We start from the raw sequence: 12,812 nt of genomic DNA on the forward strand, positions 1-12,812 counted from the left end.
TCATTGATGAGGGGGGGTACTGAGTGTTCGCAGAACCCACCACAACAGCCATCACCCAGAGCTCCTCACTCTCTTGCACCTTGCCTACAGAGAGCAACTCTCCATAGATTTTGTAGTGTCCCTATCATTTGCTAAGCCTGTGTTTACTTTTCCCAAGTCATCCTATTCCAGGTGATTGTTACTTCTTCATAAATTCTGCCACTAATTTACCAGTATTGGCATCTGAGTTGTTCATAATTCCCTAGATTTTTCTCAAACTCATTTTAAATAATGATGTCATGATAAGGAAATAATACTGGCATTTTCCTCATTTAGCCTGCTGTATCAGTCCAGAGGGCATCTAAGCTAATTGCTGACATGATTAGTATGTTATTACAGCGTATAATGGTTTATATTATAATAAAAATTACAGTAAAAAGTATACACAGTCGATACAATCCGTAACGATAAGATTGTTTAAGTATGTATCTTAACTTCTCTAATGGCATGAGCTATTCTGATGTTCATAGTAAGTTTGTTATTTCTGTTTCAGTCTCAATGCAAAATCTTGGTGGGGGATTGTTCCTCCCATTTATTTCTTAGGCTTCTACTTTTACTGTCAAAGAATTCGGCTAGAACTCTATTTTTAAGCAAATCTTGCCGTATCTTTTCCTCTTTAGCTAAAGAAATGTTCATCTGACCCAGGAAGCTGGCATGAGTTTCAGCCTGAACTTTGTCTATGTGAGCAAATCCTTTCAATGCAAACAACTGTCAAGCAAAATTCTTTAATGTATGTAACTTCTAATGGGTAGGTAATCCCAAGTGGACATAGATGTCTTTTTGAAGTGTCTTATGTATTTTGTTGGGCAAGGACAGTTGTGGCTTTTTTCCTGCTTTAAAATGAGAGTAATAATATTTCAAATCTCACCAGGGTTTTATGTCACAGTAAATGAATGAATGTTTAATGCATTCAGATGCTACAGTAAAATCTTCTCACCTTCTGGCTGCAAATAACCTGAGTTGGAAAATATAATTTGCTAATTAATTAAAATTATACCTCCCTCAGGGAATTTGCACAATAAATCCTCCTTGATGCCATTGTGTGGCAAAAAGTGCCAATCTCTTGCCTATAATTTTTTACTTCATTAAAGGAAAGAATCATAAAGCACATGGTTGGATTGAGTGATTTAGAAGGTACTTCTGCATGTAAATGTGTCCAGTATACCGACTATCTTAAATCTCTGTACTGGTTTTGGCAGCAGTAGAGTTAATTTTCTTCAGAGTAGCTCATACAGTGCTGTGTTTTGGATTTGTGACCAAAACAGTGTTGATAAGAGGGATTTTTAGCTATTGCCAAGCAGTACTTGCACAGATTCAAGGCCTTCTGTGTTGCTCACACCACTCTGCCAGTGAGTAGGCTGAGAGATGCACAAGAATTTCGGAGGGGATACAGCCAGGACAACTGATACCAGCTGACCAAAGGGATATCTCATGCCATATATCATCATGCTTCTGTCATCCATGAACCTCCACCTGCCAATGGGAAGTAATGAATTCTTTATTTTGCTTTGCTTGGGCATGCAGCTTTTGCTTTACCTATTAAACTGTCTTTATCTCAACCCACAAGGTTTTGCACTCTTGACCTTCTCATTCTCCCCTCCTGCCCCAGCCCACTGTGATGGAATGAGCAAGCGACTGTGTGGGGCTGAGCTGTCTGCGGGGATTAAACCATGACAATCTTGTTGGAAGAAAGCAAGGAGCAGAGATAAAAATTGTTGCTACTCCTTTGACATCACAGTGTGCCTATAGAGTGTACAAAACTCAGCAAGCAATGAATTTATAGTATTTTGCCAGCAGTTATCCTGCTGAAATATTGAGAAAACAGCTTGTGATATTTTTTAAAGACTTACTTTACTTGTCATCCACAACTATATGGCTTACAGGCTTCACACAGGATTGCGACAGTTTAGCTTTCAAGAAAAGCCATGAACATTATTACAGTCTTGCTCAGGAGAAAGGTAGCAAATACTGGTAGAATCAAATGTCACAGGTTAGTCCCAAATACTTTTATTTTTCAGTCTTACTCATTTAGAGCTAATCAAATCTCAGATCTATCCCACTGACAAATAAATTGAAAGTAAAATTTGGAATAAAAAAGGAATTTGAAATGTAATTTGAACTTGTTCAGATCCTATAGTTTACAATACAGCCTCTTCAGATGCTCAGTATTTTAGATGTTGAAGTCTTTTTTTAATGCTAGAGCTTTGAAGTTTAGATAAAATATCCCTGCTAAGGAAAAGACTTTCTTCTTTTAATGAACTATATAGCAGTAGACATTTTACAAGGTGTAGTTTCTTTATAAATAATAACAATGAAAGCTAAAATCTTTTTCTTGCAGCAAAATAATAATTCACATACATGATAAAAGCAAATGTGATCACTAGTTGCATCATTTGAGGCATATTCAGCAGAGATACGGAATTGTTAATTCCATTGTATTAGGCACTGATTGACCTAATTTTGAACACTGCAGAGCTTAGCTCATCTGTTTTCAAGAGCGATTAACCTTTACTGAAACAAGAAATTGCTTTGGAAATCATCAAGAGAAAGAAGAGTGTATATAATAAAATAAGAGTAGGTGGCCAAGCTTTAATTAGTCCAGTAAGTTGCAGAGGAATATAATTATTGTGTATATGTACAATGACACATAGGAATGTGATGCAAAATGCAGGGCAGAAGAAGGCCAAAGACATGGGCACAAAAAGAGGTGGATAGAAACTGATGATAAATAAATTGTTTGGACATTAGAAGGAAAACCCTAGAAGGTAAAGCCACATGTTTCTGCAGATTTAATGAAATCAGAAGGTCATGGAGAAGAATAACAAAAAAATTAAAAATTGTTTTCAAAGTGGAGCCCATAACACTTATAACAGCAATTGTGTGATACAATACCAACCACACAGACCTGGAAACCTCCCAGTCCTGCATTCCCTCAGTTTTGTATAGTGATTCTGTCTTGCATTCTTTGTTCTTGTGCAATTCATACAAACACACACAAGAAGAATATTTATCTATAAAGAGATTTGTATGTCAAAAAATATTATTATTTTACTAAAATAATGTTTTCTTAAGCTGGTGTAATAGTTATTTCCTCTGTAGAAGATGGCCCAAATTTAGGAAAGTGTTGAAACACAACCATCACTTAAGAGTTACAAATAAGTCTTACATATTCCAATATTACATCTTGTCAATAACGTACACATTTGCAATTTGTTCTCTGAGAACAGTGCATATAAAGCTTATTGCAATAGAAGGGAAAAAGAGAATCTGTTTCTGTCTTTTTATCTGTATGTTTCCATTTCTATTTATATATCTGGGCTTTTGATGATATTTTTACTTCTGTGTGCTTCTGGTGGTTTGGATTGTTTCCTTTTTAAACCTATATCCTTAGAAAGACTTTTCTTGGATTACCAAAATTTATTCTGTTACCTTTAACTGAAGATAAATACATACCTTTTTTTTTTTTTGTTTTGGGATAAAAACTTTTTTTTTCTTTAATCTAGAAACACTTTTTAGGGTCTTAGTTGGTTTTACCTGCTATGATGTTAGCGGAAGCAATGCAGATGTAAACAGTATAGAACTCTACAGGTTCCTGGGCTTGGAAGAGATTCCAGCTTCTTAGGCACTATAGGAATTAGTCACTTGTCAAAACAATTTTAATTACACTTGGCTTTAATTTTGCTGTTATAGAAAACTATTGCTTCTTCTTTTAAGCAGATTCCTCTAGGGAATCAACAATCATTACATCTAAATATTGGCAGTAGGGACTGAGTTCATGACAAGAATGACCCCATTTTCACCCACTGTAAGAAAAGAACCTTCAAGAAGATTCAGTATTTCCTGTAAAAAGATTTTAAAATCTGCTCTATTAAAAATTTCATCACTGATATCATTTTGGCATTGACAAGTAACCAGTATAAGCTAAGAAAATAGCAAAGTTGAACACTTAGAGGTCTGAAGTCCTATGATTCTAAACACAAATGATGTTCAGGGAGGAAGAGGATCCTAAATCCTTTCTAAAAAGAGAATGGAGGCTCCTTAGTAATTTTACAGCATTTGAAATATACTTTTGGAATTTAAATATAGACAGATTCTGATCCACAGGAAGCTTGGCAGGTACTTGTGCTTACTTAGAAGAACCTAGCTAGAGTCAGAAGGTTAAATAGTTTTCAAGGGAAAGGTCTTTGTGAGTATTAGTGCTACTGAACTGTGGAGGGTTGACCTTGGCCAGCTGCTAGATGCCTACCCAGCCGCTCTCTCACTCTCTCTCCTCAACAAGACATGGGATAGAAAATAAGATGAAAAATCTCTGCCTCAAGATAAAGATGGGGAGATTGCTTAGCTATTAGTCATGGACAAAACAGACTCAAATTGAGGAAAATTAGTTTAATTTATTGCTAGTTAAACATAGAGTTGGATGGTACGCAACAAAGACAAAACCTAAAAACCACCTTCCTCCCCAACCTTCTCAGGCCAAACTTCACTCCTTCACCCATAACTCCTCTACCTCCTTCCCACTGGTCAATAAACAACAGTTGCTCTCTGCTGCTCCTTTCTCCTTACACTTTTTCCCAGCTCAAGTATGGCCCCTCTTCACAGGCTACAGGCCTTCAGGAAAAGGCTGTTCCAGCATAGATCCTTCATGGTCCACAGTTCTTGCCAGAGAAGCTGCTCCTGTGAGGGATCCTTTCTATGGGCTGCAATAAGTGTCAGGAACCTGTTTCAGCACAGGTTCTCCATGCGTCTCAGCTTCTTTCAGGAAATATCCACTTGCTCCAGTGCAGGGTCCTTCACAGGCTGCAGTATGCATATCTGCCCCACCCTGGTCCTCTCCACAGGCTTCCAGGGAATCTCTGCTTCTGTGCCTGGAGCACCTTCTCCCCCTTTTCTTACCTTGATGTCCATAGGGCTGTTTCTCACACTATTTTTCCTCCTCACTGCAGCGCAATGTTTTGCTTTTTCTTAAATATGTTTTCCCAGAGGTGCCACCATATTGGCTGACAAACTCAGCTGTGTTCTGCAGTGGGTCTGTTGTAACTGGCTGCCAAGGGGCGGCGCTTGGCCTCTTCACACAGAAGCCAACTGTGGCACCATTTGCTGCCAACTCCTTGCCATCCACACCAAACACATTATATCTCTTTGTCCCCTAAATAATCTTGTATGTTTACGCCTAAAATATAAGATGTGTTTCTTACTGAAGAATTAATATCATAGTATAGACAAAGCTAAAGTACTTCTGTGAGGCAGCTTCTGCTCTTGAAGCCTGTATGAAGGTATCTTTTAAATATGATGTTCAGAAAATGTCCCATTTGATTTGAATAGTAAAGAAGTTTTGCTGAGAAAGTAAGCCTGGAATGTAAATTGGAGACAGAATTAGATCTAAATTCTGTCAATTTGAATATGATTAGTACCTGTCTGGGCAAATTTATCCTTGGATAAAGATTATAATCAAATAAGGCAAACCTGGTGGATTTGTGGATGAATTTGCTAATGTGTCTGTGAATTTGAAAATAATTCATTGTTCATTTTAAAAGTAAATCTGATAACTAAGAAAGATTTGTTTTGAATAAAGTGAAATGGAAACAAATATGTTTTATATAAGACAATTTCAATATTAATTAGTTTTGATTTTTAAAAGTTAGTGGGTTCCATTTTCAGTGTTGGGCAATCCTTACTTTGTAAACAGTGTGTTTCTCATGTTTCCTGTGGATGGCATACTGTCAGCTATTGCAGAAGTAGACCCTGCATTACTACACAGATAATAGTAATGATCAAAGGACTTTGCCACTATGAAGCTCCTACTAAAGTTGTGATGTAGCTTGCAGATTCAGTCCTGCCACCTTTATTTTCATGAGTTTACAATGTGATCAGTTTTTCAATAGCATAAGGAAGTATTAAGTACTGCCTTGTATCAGGAGCTCTCCTCTAAGGCCGACAATATCACTGAGCCACAGTAGCTGCTTATTTACATGTTAACAAGCTGGCCTTCCAAAGCTAAGTAGCTAGTGTCAAACATGAATATCATCTTCTGAGTCCTCTCTTTACCCCTAGCCATTGAATCCAAATGTTTCTTTTACATGAACAGGAAGAACAGGCTGCTGTTTTTCAAGTCAGATTCCTTTATTCAAACAATGCAAATTGAACCTTCTTCCCAGAAAATCAGTTCGTAGTTATAGGTCAACAATTCCACACCATTACTGTATTCTGAATGGCTAAAATTGTTCCATTGCATTCTAACACTTAACGATATATGAAAGTAAAAAGCCCTATTATCTCCCACTGGAGAATAACTTGCTCTCAGAAAATGTGTGAATGCTAATGCTGGGAAAAATCTGTTTAACTATTCAAATACTTCTTCTAGCTTGTATTGTTGAAAGAGTAATACACTTCATGTACAGGCTGCATTTCTACAGTTTCTTTTCTTGACTAGTTTCTAAAGCATTTTTGTGCAGTGAGTTCAGCAGAAAAAGTTGAATGTTTCATAAATGCAATATGTAGAGTGGGATAGTTAATCTTTTAAGAATTTTTCTTTGTGCTAAGACTTATTGCACAGCTCAGAGGCTTCAAATTTTCTCTTTTTAAACAGTTTAAGAAATTAAGTATTCTAAAATGAATGAAAATGTTTATGAAATATAATGGATATTATGAAACATAATGGATCAGGTATTCAAGTTGTCTGTGTTGACACAGTCACACTGAGGTCTAGGTAGCACAGTAGTTTAAAATATGCCATTTGAAGTTTATAAAAAAACCCAAAACAATATTGACTCACGTGCCTGTTGTCTACAAATTAGTCCTTTTCTGGAATGAGGATATCAACCCATCCAGACCATTTATCTCTCTTTTACATCTGGGTCATACCCAGATTTCATTCTGTAGATCACTGGCTTAGCACCTCTGCTCTTGCAGTGTACAACTGACAACGTAAAGGTTAAAAACATTGTTTTTTAAGAAAGTCTTTGAAAAAACACGACATGAAGTCTTAATCAAAATGACAAATTGTTCAATTTAGCTCCCCACAACCATGAGCATACAAACTCCCTTTGGCGGGCGATTACTACCTTTTTTGAAGTGCACAGACATATCTAAACCATGTCAATTTGAGGTTTGAAGTGAAGTCATGATATAGGTATACTCCCGATATTTGTCTCTCGTACATATGGCTATCTTCAGCTGTCAGGACCTTGAGGGCATAAGCAGACCTTCACTGCCCTGACCATCCTCACCTGGTGCCCTCACCCAGGCTCCATTTCAGATCAGGCTTGAGCAGCTGGCCCTTTCAAGAGCTTTCTTGTGGGTATACCTGCCACCTCTGTCACCAGTCTCACTTCCTGGGGGGGCGGGCCTTGGACCTATGCTGAGGGGGGCTGAGTCTTCAAGTGTCTCTTTGGCTCTGTCCCCTTTGCAGGAGACCTGATCCCAGGGCTGCTCTCTGGACTTACTTTTGCTGTTTACTGATGTAAGGACCAGAGGCAAACCAACTGCACACTGTACTTACATATTGGTTATGCTGTAATCAATGAAGTTGAGCTTGGGATTGATATGAAAAGGCAGACATATTGATTATTTTTTTGTTTTTGCTATGTTTTTTTCTCCATTTTTTTCCCTGCCGATGTTTCTTATCCATTATTGTCTTCTCATTTTAATGCACCTCTAAGTAGTGTTTTGTCCTTATACAGCATTGCATCTGTATAAGATTTTTTGACTGTGTGGGTTTGCAGCACTTCATTTTGGGAGCTCTTATTTATTTTTCTCTTGTTATCTTTAAAAGCATATATTGAAAAGAAGAAACAGGGATATATTTTTTGATCCTGCAATTACTGTCTGAAAATGAAATGTATCTGTATAGACATAAAACACACAAAAGACCACAGAACACTTTTCCTTGACTCAGTGGACTTCCGTTAGGCTCTTTATAGAACTTGGCATATAAAATTATATATTTAGTGCCTCTTGGTATTGACACAGAAATCTAAAGACACCTTTATATAACAGGCTGTGTGTATGTGCTCATTTAACGTCCTTGGACAAATACAGTTCCCTTTTGAAATACATAGTGACATTAAACATGTGCAATTCATATTGCCAGAAATATCTCAACATTTAAAACTGTTTTTCTCTTTGTATTTATTATTCATTACTCTGAATAGACACAATAATAGCTGCTTTTTTTTTTTTCTTCTTCTTCATTTTGAAGGTTTACTTACACAAAAGGAAATTATTTGAAAGCACATGCACTCAAAGTAAGTGGTAAATAAAAGATGTGAAATTCAGGTTTAAAAAAAACCCACAAACAACCAAAAACAAAACCAAAAACCTTTTCATTGTTACCAAAGTGTTTTGGCGCTATCTTATTCCACTGAGTGACTCTAGCAGGTTGGTATCAATGACAGAATAAAACCAGAAACATGCATGGGAGAATAAACCAAAGCTGAAGTATGCAATACAGCAGGGGTCCTCAAACTTTTTAAACAGGGGGCCGGTGCACGGATGAAGTGGCAGGCAGTCATCTGCGGCTGCTTGGTTTCGCCCCCCAACCCCCGTCTGGGTCTGTAATATGGGGTCTGTAAATACTGAGGGCCGGATTGAGGACCCTGGAGGGCCGTATCCGGCCCGTAGGCCATAGTTTGAGGACCCCTGCAACACAGTATCCTTGACATATTTTTAATTGGAGAACCAGGGTGAAAAAGATAAAGCTAATCTCACACTCATATCAACTCCTATGAAGTTTAAATGTGCTGGAGTAATAGTCTTAAAATTGGGATTGGCTAATCAAAAGAGATAGGTTGGTTTAATAAATTTTTCTTAAAACCCATATTTTCCGGAAGAATCACTGAAGTTTTATGCTAAACCAGAGCAAGAAGATGATATTTTCGAAGGTAAAATGTAGATTGAAAAGAGGCAAATTATGAATAGCAATCCTTACTTTTTAAATTTAGGGTAGACATTTGTCCAGACTGAGAATCATGAGCTCACATTAACTTGCTAGATTAGACTCTCAAGTTTGTCCTGGACATACCCATGGAAGAAGCCAGAATCATATCTAAGACTGGTTGTGTGGAATATGTAAATCCAAAGAGATCTGTAATTCCCCATGAAATCAAGTATTGTATCATAACTGAACTCCCAGTACACTCTGAGTACTTTTTGTGTCATAAAACTATTCAAAAGAGCCACAAAGTCTGTAATGTGAATCATCAAATTTCATGGGAAAGTAAGGATTTGCTGAAAGTCAGGGGAGGGAGAAAAAGTACAGTATGAATCATAGGTGCAAAACGGTCTATAAAAAAATAGCTGGCTGCTTTTTGTTCTAGATGTTGTATTGGTCTTCAATCAGTGCATCAATATTCCTCATTTCAAAGGAAGCATTGTCATCAGATTTGCTTTGTTCCTTTTCCAGCCACCAAAATTTCATGTACAGACAGATTTTTTTTCCTGTTCCCCTCATTCCAGAAGGTGCTAACACTCACAGGTGCTAAGGGCTGAGCCAAAATACTTGATAAACTATTTTAGAAAGTAAAGATAATTCAATATTATGCTCTAGGATAACCTAACAACCTCATCTCTGATGTTGAGAAGATCTGAGAAGCAAAAGACTAAGAACTGACTGAAAAGCACTATGACCATAACAACCATATGGTTTGTTTACTGATGTTCTGCTTCTATGCACAATTGGTAAGCGGCTTAGGAGTTAAGTATGGGCTACCAAAGATGGAAATAGTCAGGTCCTGACCTTGTCCCAGGTTTCCTGTTGCCATGATCAAACTGTTATCAGAACAAGATTTAGCTTCTCAGAGATCATTTGTAGTTTGTCTACACCACATATCAGCAAAGATATCCCTTTATAAAGAGCATTGTTATGCTGTGCAAGCATGAACATAATGAAAGCATCACAGATCAAAAATATGTTTTTCACAGAAAAGGGTTATTTGTAAACTTTCAAGAGCAATTTCTTCATACTAATCTTTTAAAATTTATGATTGTGACTGGGTTGTTTAATTGCAAGTTTGATTAGCCTTGCTGGTGATTAGCTTGCAGGAGTGGTTATCCTTATGGGTGAAAACATACATGTTTATTTAAAATTAGAAGCATTTTTAAATAGGTATAAACAAGCTTGTATACACTGAGTGTCTAAAATCTTTCATGTTAAAAATGTAAATGAGGGAAATTAAAGCAGAGTCATTCTACTGATATGGTAGTGTTCAAGAATTTTAATCATCCATATCCTTTTAGTGTAAAGTTTGTATTATCCTTTGATAAAACACAACACTGTTAAATACCAAAGGCTCAGCTTGCAATTATTTAATGATATTAAAAATGTTTCACTATATCAAAATCAAAGTATGAAACATGATAGAATGGACATCATACTGTGTTGCATTTCTGTTTGCATATGCAAACTGAACCTGTGTTGCAGTTATTTAAAAGGCTAGGATACTATGGAACCATCCATCTTTTGGAAATCACCAGCAAAGGTGTAGCTCTTCTTTGGAACCGCTTTCAATCTAGCTAAAAATGTTTTCCTGTACTGCAGGGTTTTTTTATAAATACTATGGAAACAAATAAAGTTTTGCCTTTTATATCTGCTGTCACGTATGACACTGTTGTAAAATGACAAAGCATTCCAGATTTATATCGTAAATCCTGCTGTACTTTTTATTTGACAATCAAAGAATAATTTTATTGATGATCTCATAAAATACCAGTTTGCATTCATTCCGTTATATCCAAGCATTGAAATTTCACCAAAGTCACCTAAACAAAAGATTTTTATAAAGTTAGTTTTGTCACTAGCATAGCTCTGAACAGATAATCCATAAAAAAGTCCATAACTATTGGGGGAAATGGAAAGGGGTTTTGTAATCCAATCTAGCAGTTCATATTTTGTGTTTCTGCATGGCCCAGCAGACACAGATGTTATTTTTCTAAAGCAGTGCTGCTCTTGCCGGACACAAAAGACAGCTTAGTGCAAGAGAATCCAGCAAAACTTTTCTTGCACCATTTCTTTTCACAGTATCCAAAAAACACTCTCCAGCACTGTCACCACTGTACTCCATTGCCTTCAAATTATCTTCTACAATAATAAGCAGAATGCACATTTTTAAGAACATTGAATTTTTTTAAACCTGTACATTCACAGATACTGATGCATTCTGCTATGGTAGTGTGCACTGGATAAAGGTATTCATAGGAGGACAACAATTTAATTTCCAGTAAATAAATTTTAATTTCATCATAGGTTTTTGGCATGCCATTCATGCATTTTTCTACAGCATTCTCTTATATTTTTTTAAGAATGGAATTGATAAAACTATAGGTATATTAGTTTATTTATATGCACACATTCAGATAGCAAATAAAAAATCCAAGAGTTCTTAATTATTTATATGGTTATTATCTGCTTAACAGATTATTATTATCTGTTTGATGGATTAATGTGTGTGTGAGAGAAAGCAAGAGAAGGAGGGGGAGGAAAGAAGAAACTCGTGTTTCATGCACATGACAGTCCTAGCACATTTAATGCACACTTCTATCACTAGCTAACAACTGTAGATAAGTCTTTCAAAACTGTTAAACTGACAGAATGTCTATGAAAGGTAAGACATCATAAGATGGAAAAGGAGACCATCTCCACTTACTGCTGGTGAGTGGGAGTGCATGAATCTTGCATGTCAGGCTTTCACTGTGAGACAAAGATGATCCTTGCTGAGATGTCAAAGTCCTTTGTCATAGCCTTGCATAGGAAGAGAACAGTAACCTGTCTCCAGCAGACTAGGCAGCTCCAGAAGACTCACTCCAAAATTTTAGTGAGAGAAAAAAGCTTTTAAAAGCTTTTATAGAGCAATCTGGAGCAATGTGTGAGTTCTAAGCTAGGTGCAGGGAGCTAGGTGAACTTGTGGAAATATGTATATGTAGCATTGCACACAAAGAAGGGGAGTCAGGCATCTGAGATGTATATGTATATAGAGAAGAAGATGGAGTAAGATTTTCATGGTGACATGGAGGTCAGTGTTCCCCAATTTTTCCTAGAGGTATTGCAAGTGTGGGGCAAGGAAGCCAGGCTAGGTGTGCATAGAAATCTTCTATATAGCATTAGAGCTCTATTATCATAGATATGCTTGTTTTCAGTCCCCTCCAGTCCAGATATCTTTAAAGGGTAGGTGAGTCCATCAGGTATCACTAAAGGAGTATATTGTAACAATTCTATGATGGCTTGTGGATGTCGTTCAAAACTGATGAAGCTGGGTGGAGCTCAAAAGTAGTGGTGCTTTTCTCTCCCACTTACTCCCACTTCTTTGATGGCACGCTTTTTCCTTGTTGCATGCATTCAGATGGATTGTTGGTGTAAAATAGTAGAAAGACGTTCCCCAGACATTGCATATTCCTGGTTATTTTTCCTGCCTTTTTTTGGTATATGCGTAATGATTTGTGGGAGGAAAAGCATGGAGTTGCTTTTTGATGTCCAAGAGACAGAACTGTCAAGATTATGGATGAGAAAGCAGTCAAATATGTGTACACTAATTTTGCTGGAGGGGTCTGAGTGTCCTTTTCATTGGTCATTTATTGACTGCACTTCATGCCACTGGAACAATAGCGTATTCCTCTGTAAGCATATCAAGAGATGCCTCTTTTGTCTTCTGAGTGAGAATCTAGAACATGAGACAACTGTAACAGTATGGAGCCTCTCAGCAGTTTGCAGAGATTCCCAGGCCCATCTAAAACTCCAGTTTCAGTTAACCTGAACTCCACTTCAAGAGGTATATTCCTATCCA

The sequence above is a fragment of the Falco biarmicus genome, chromosome 2 (assembly GCF_023638135.1).
Source record: "Falco biarmicus isolate bFalBia1 chromosome 2, bFalBia1.pri, whole genome shotgun sequence".
Lineage (NCBI taxonomy): Eukaryota > Metazoa > Chordata > Aves > Falconiformes > Falconidae > Falco > Falco biarmicus.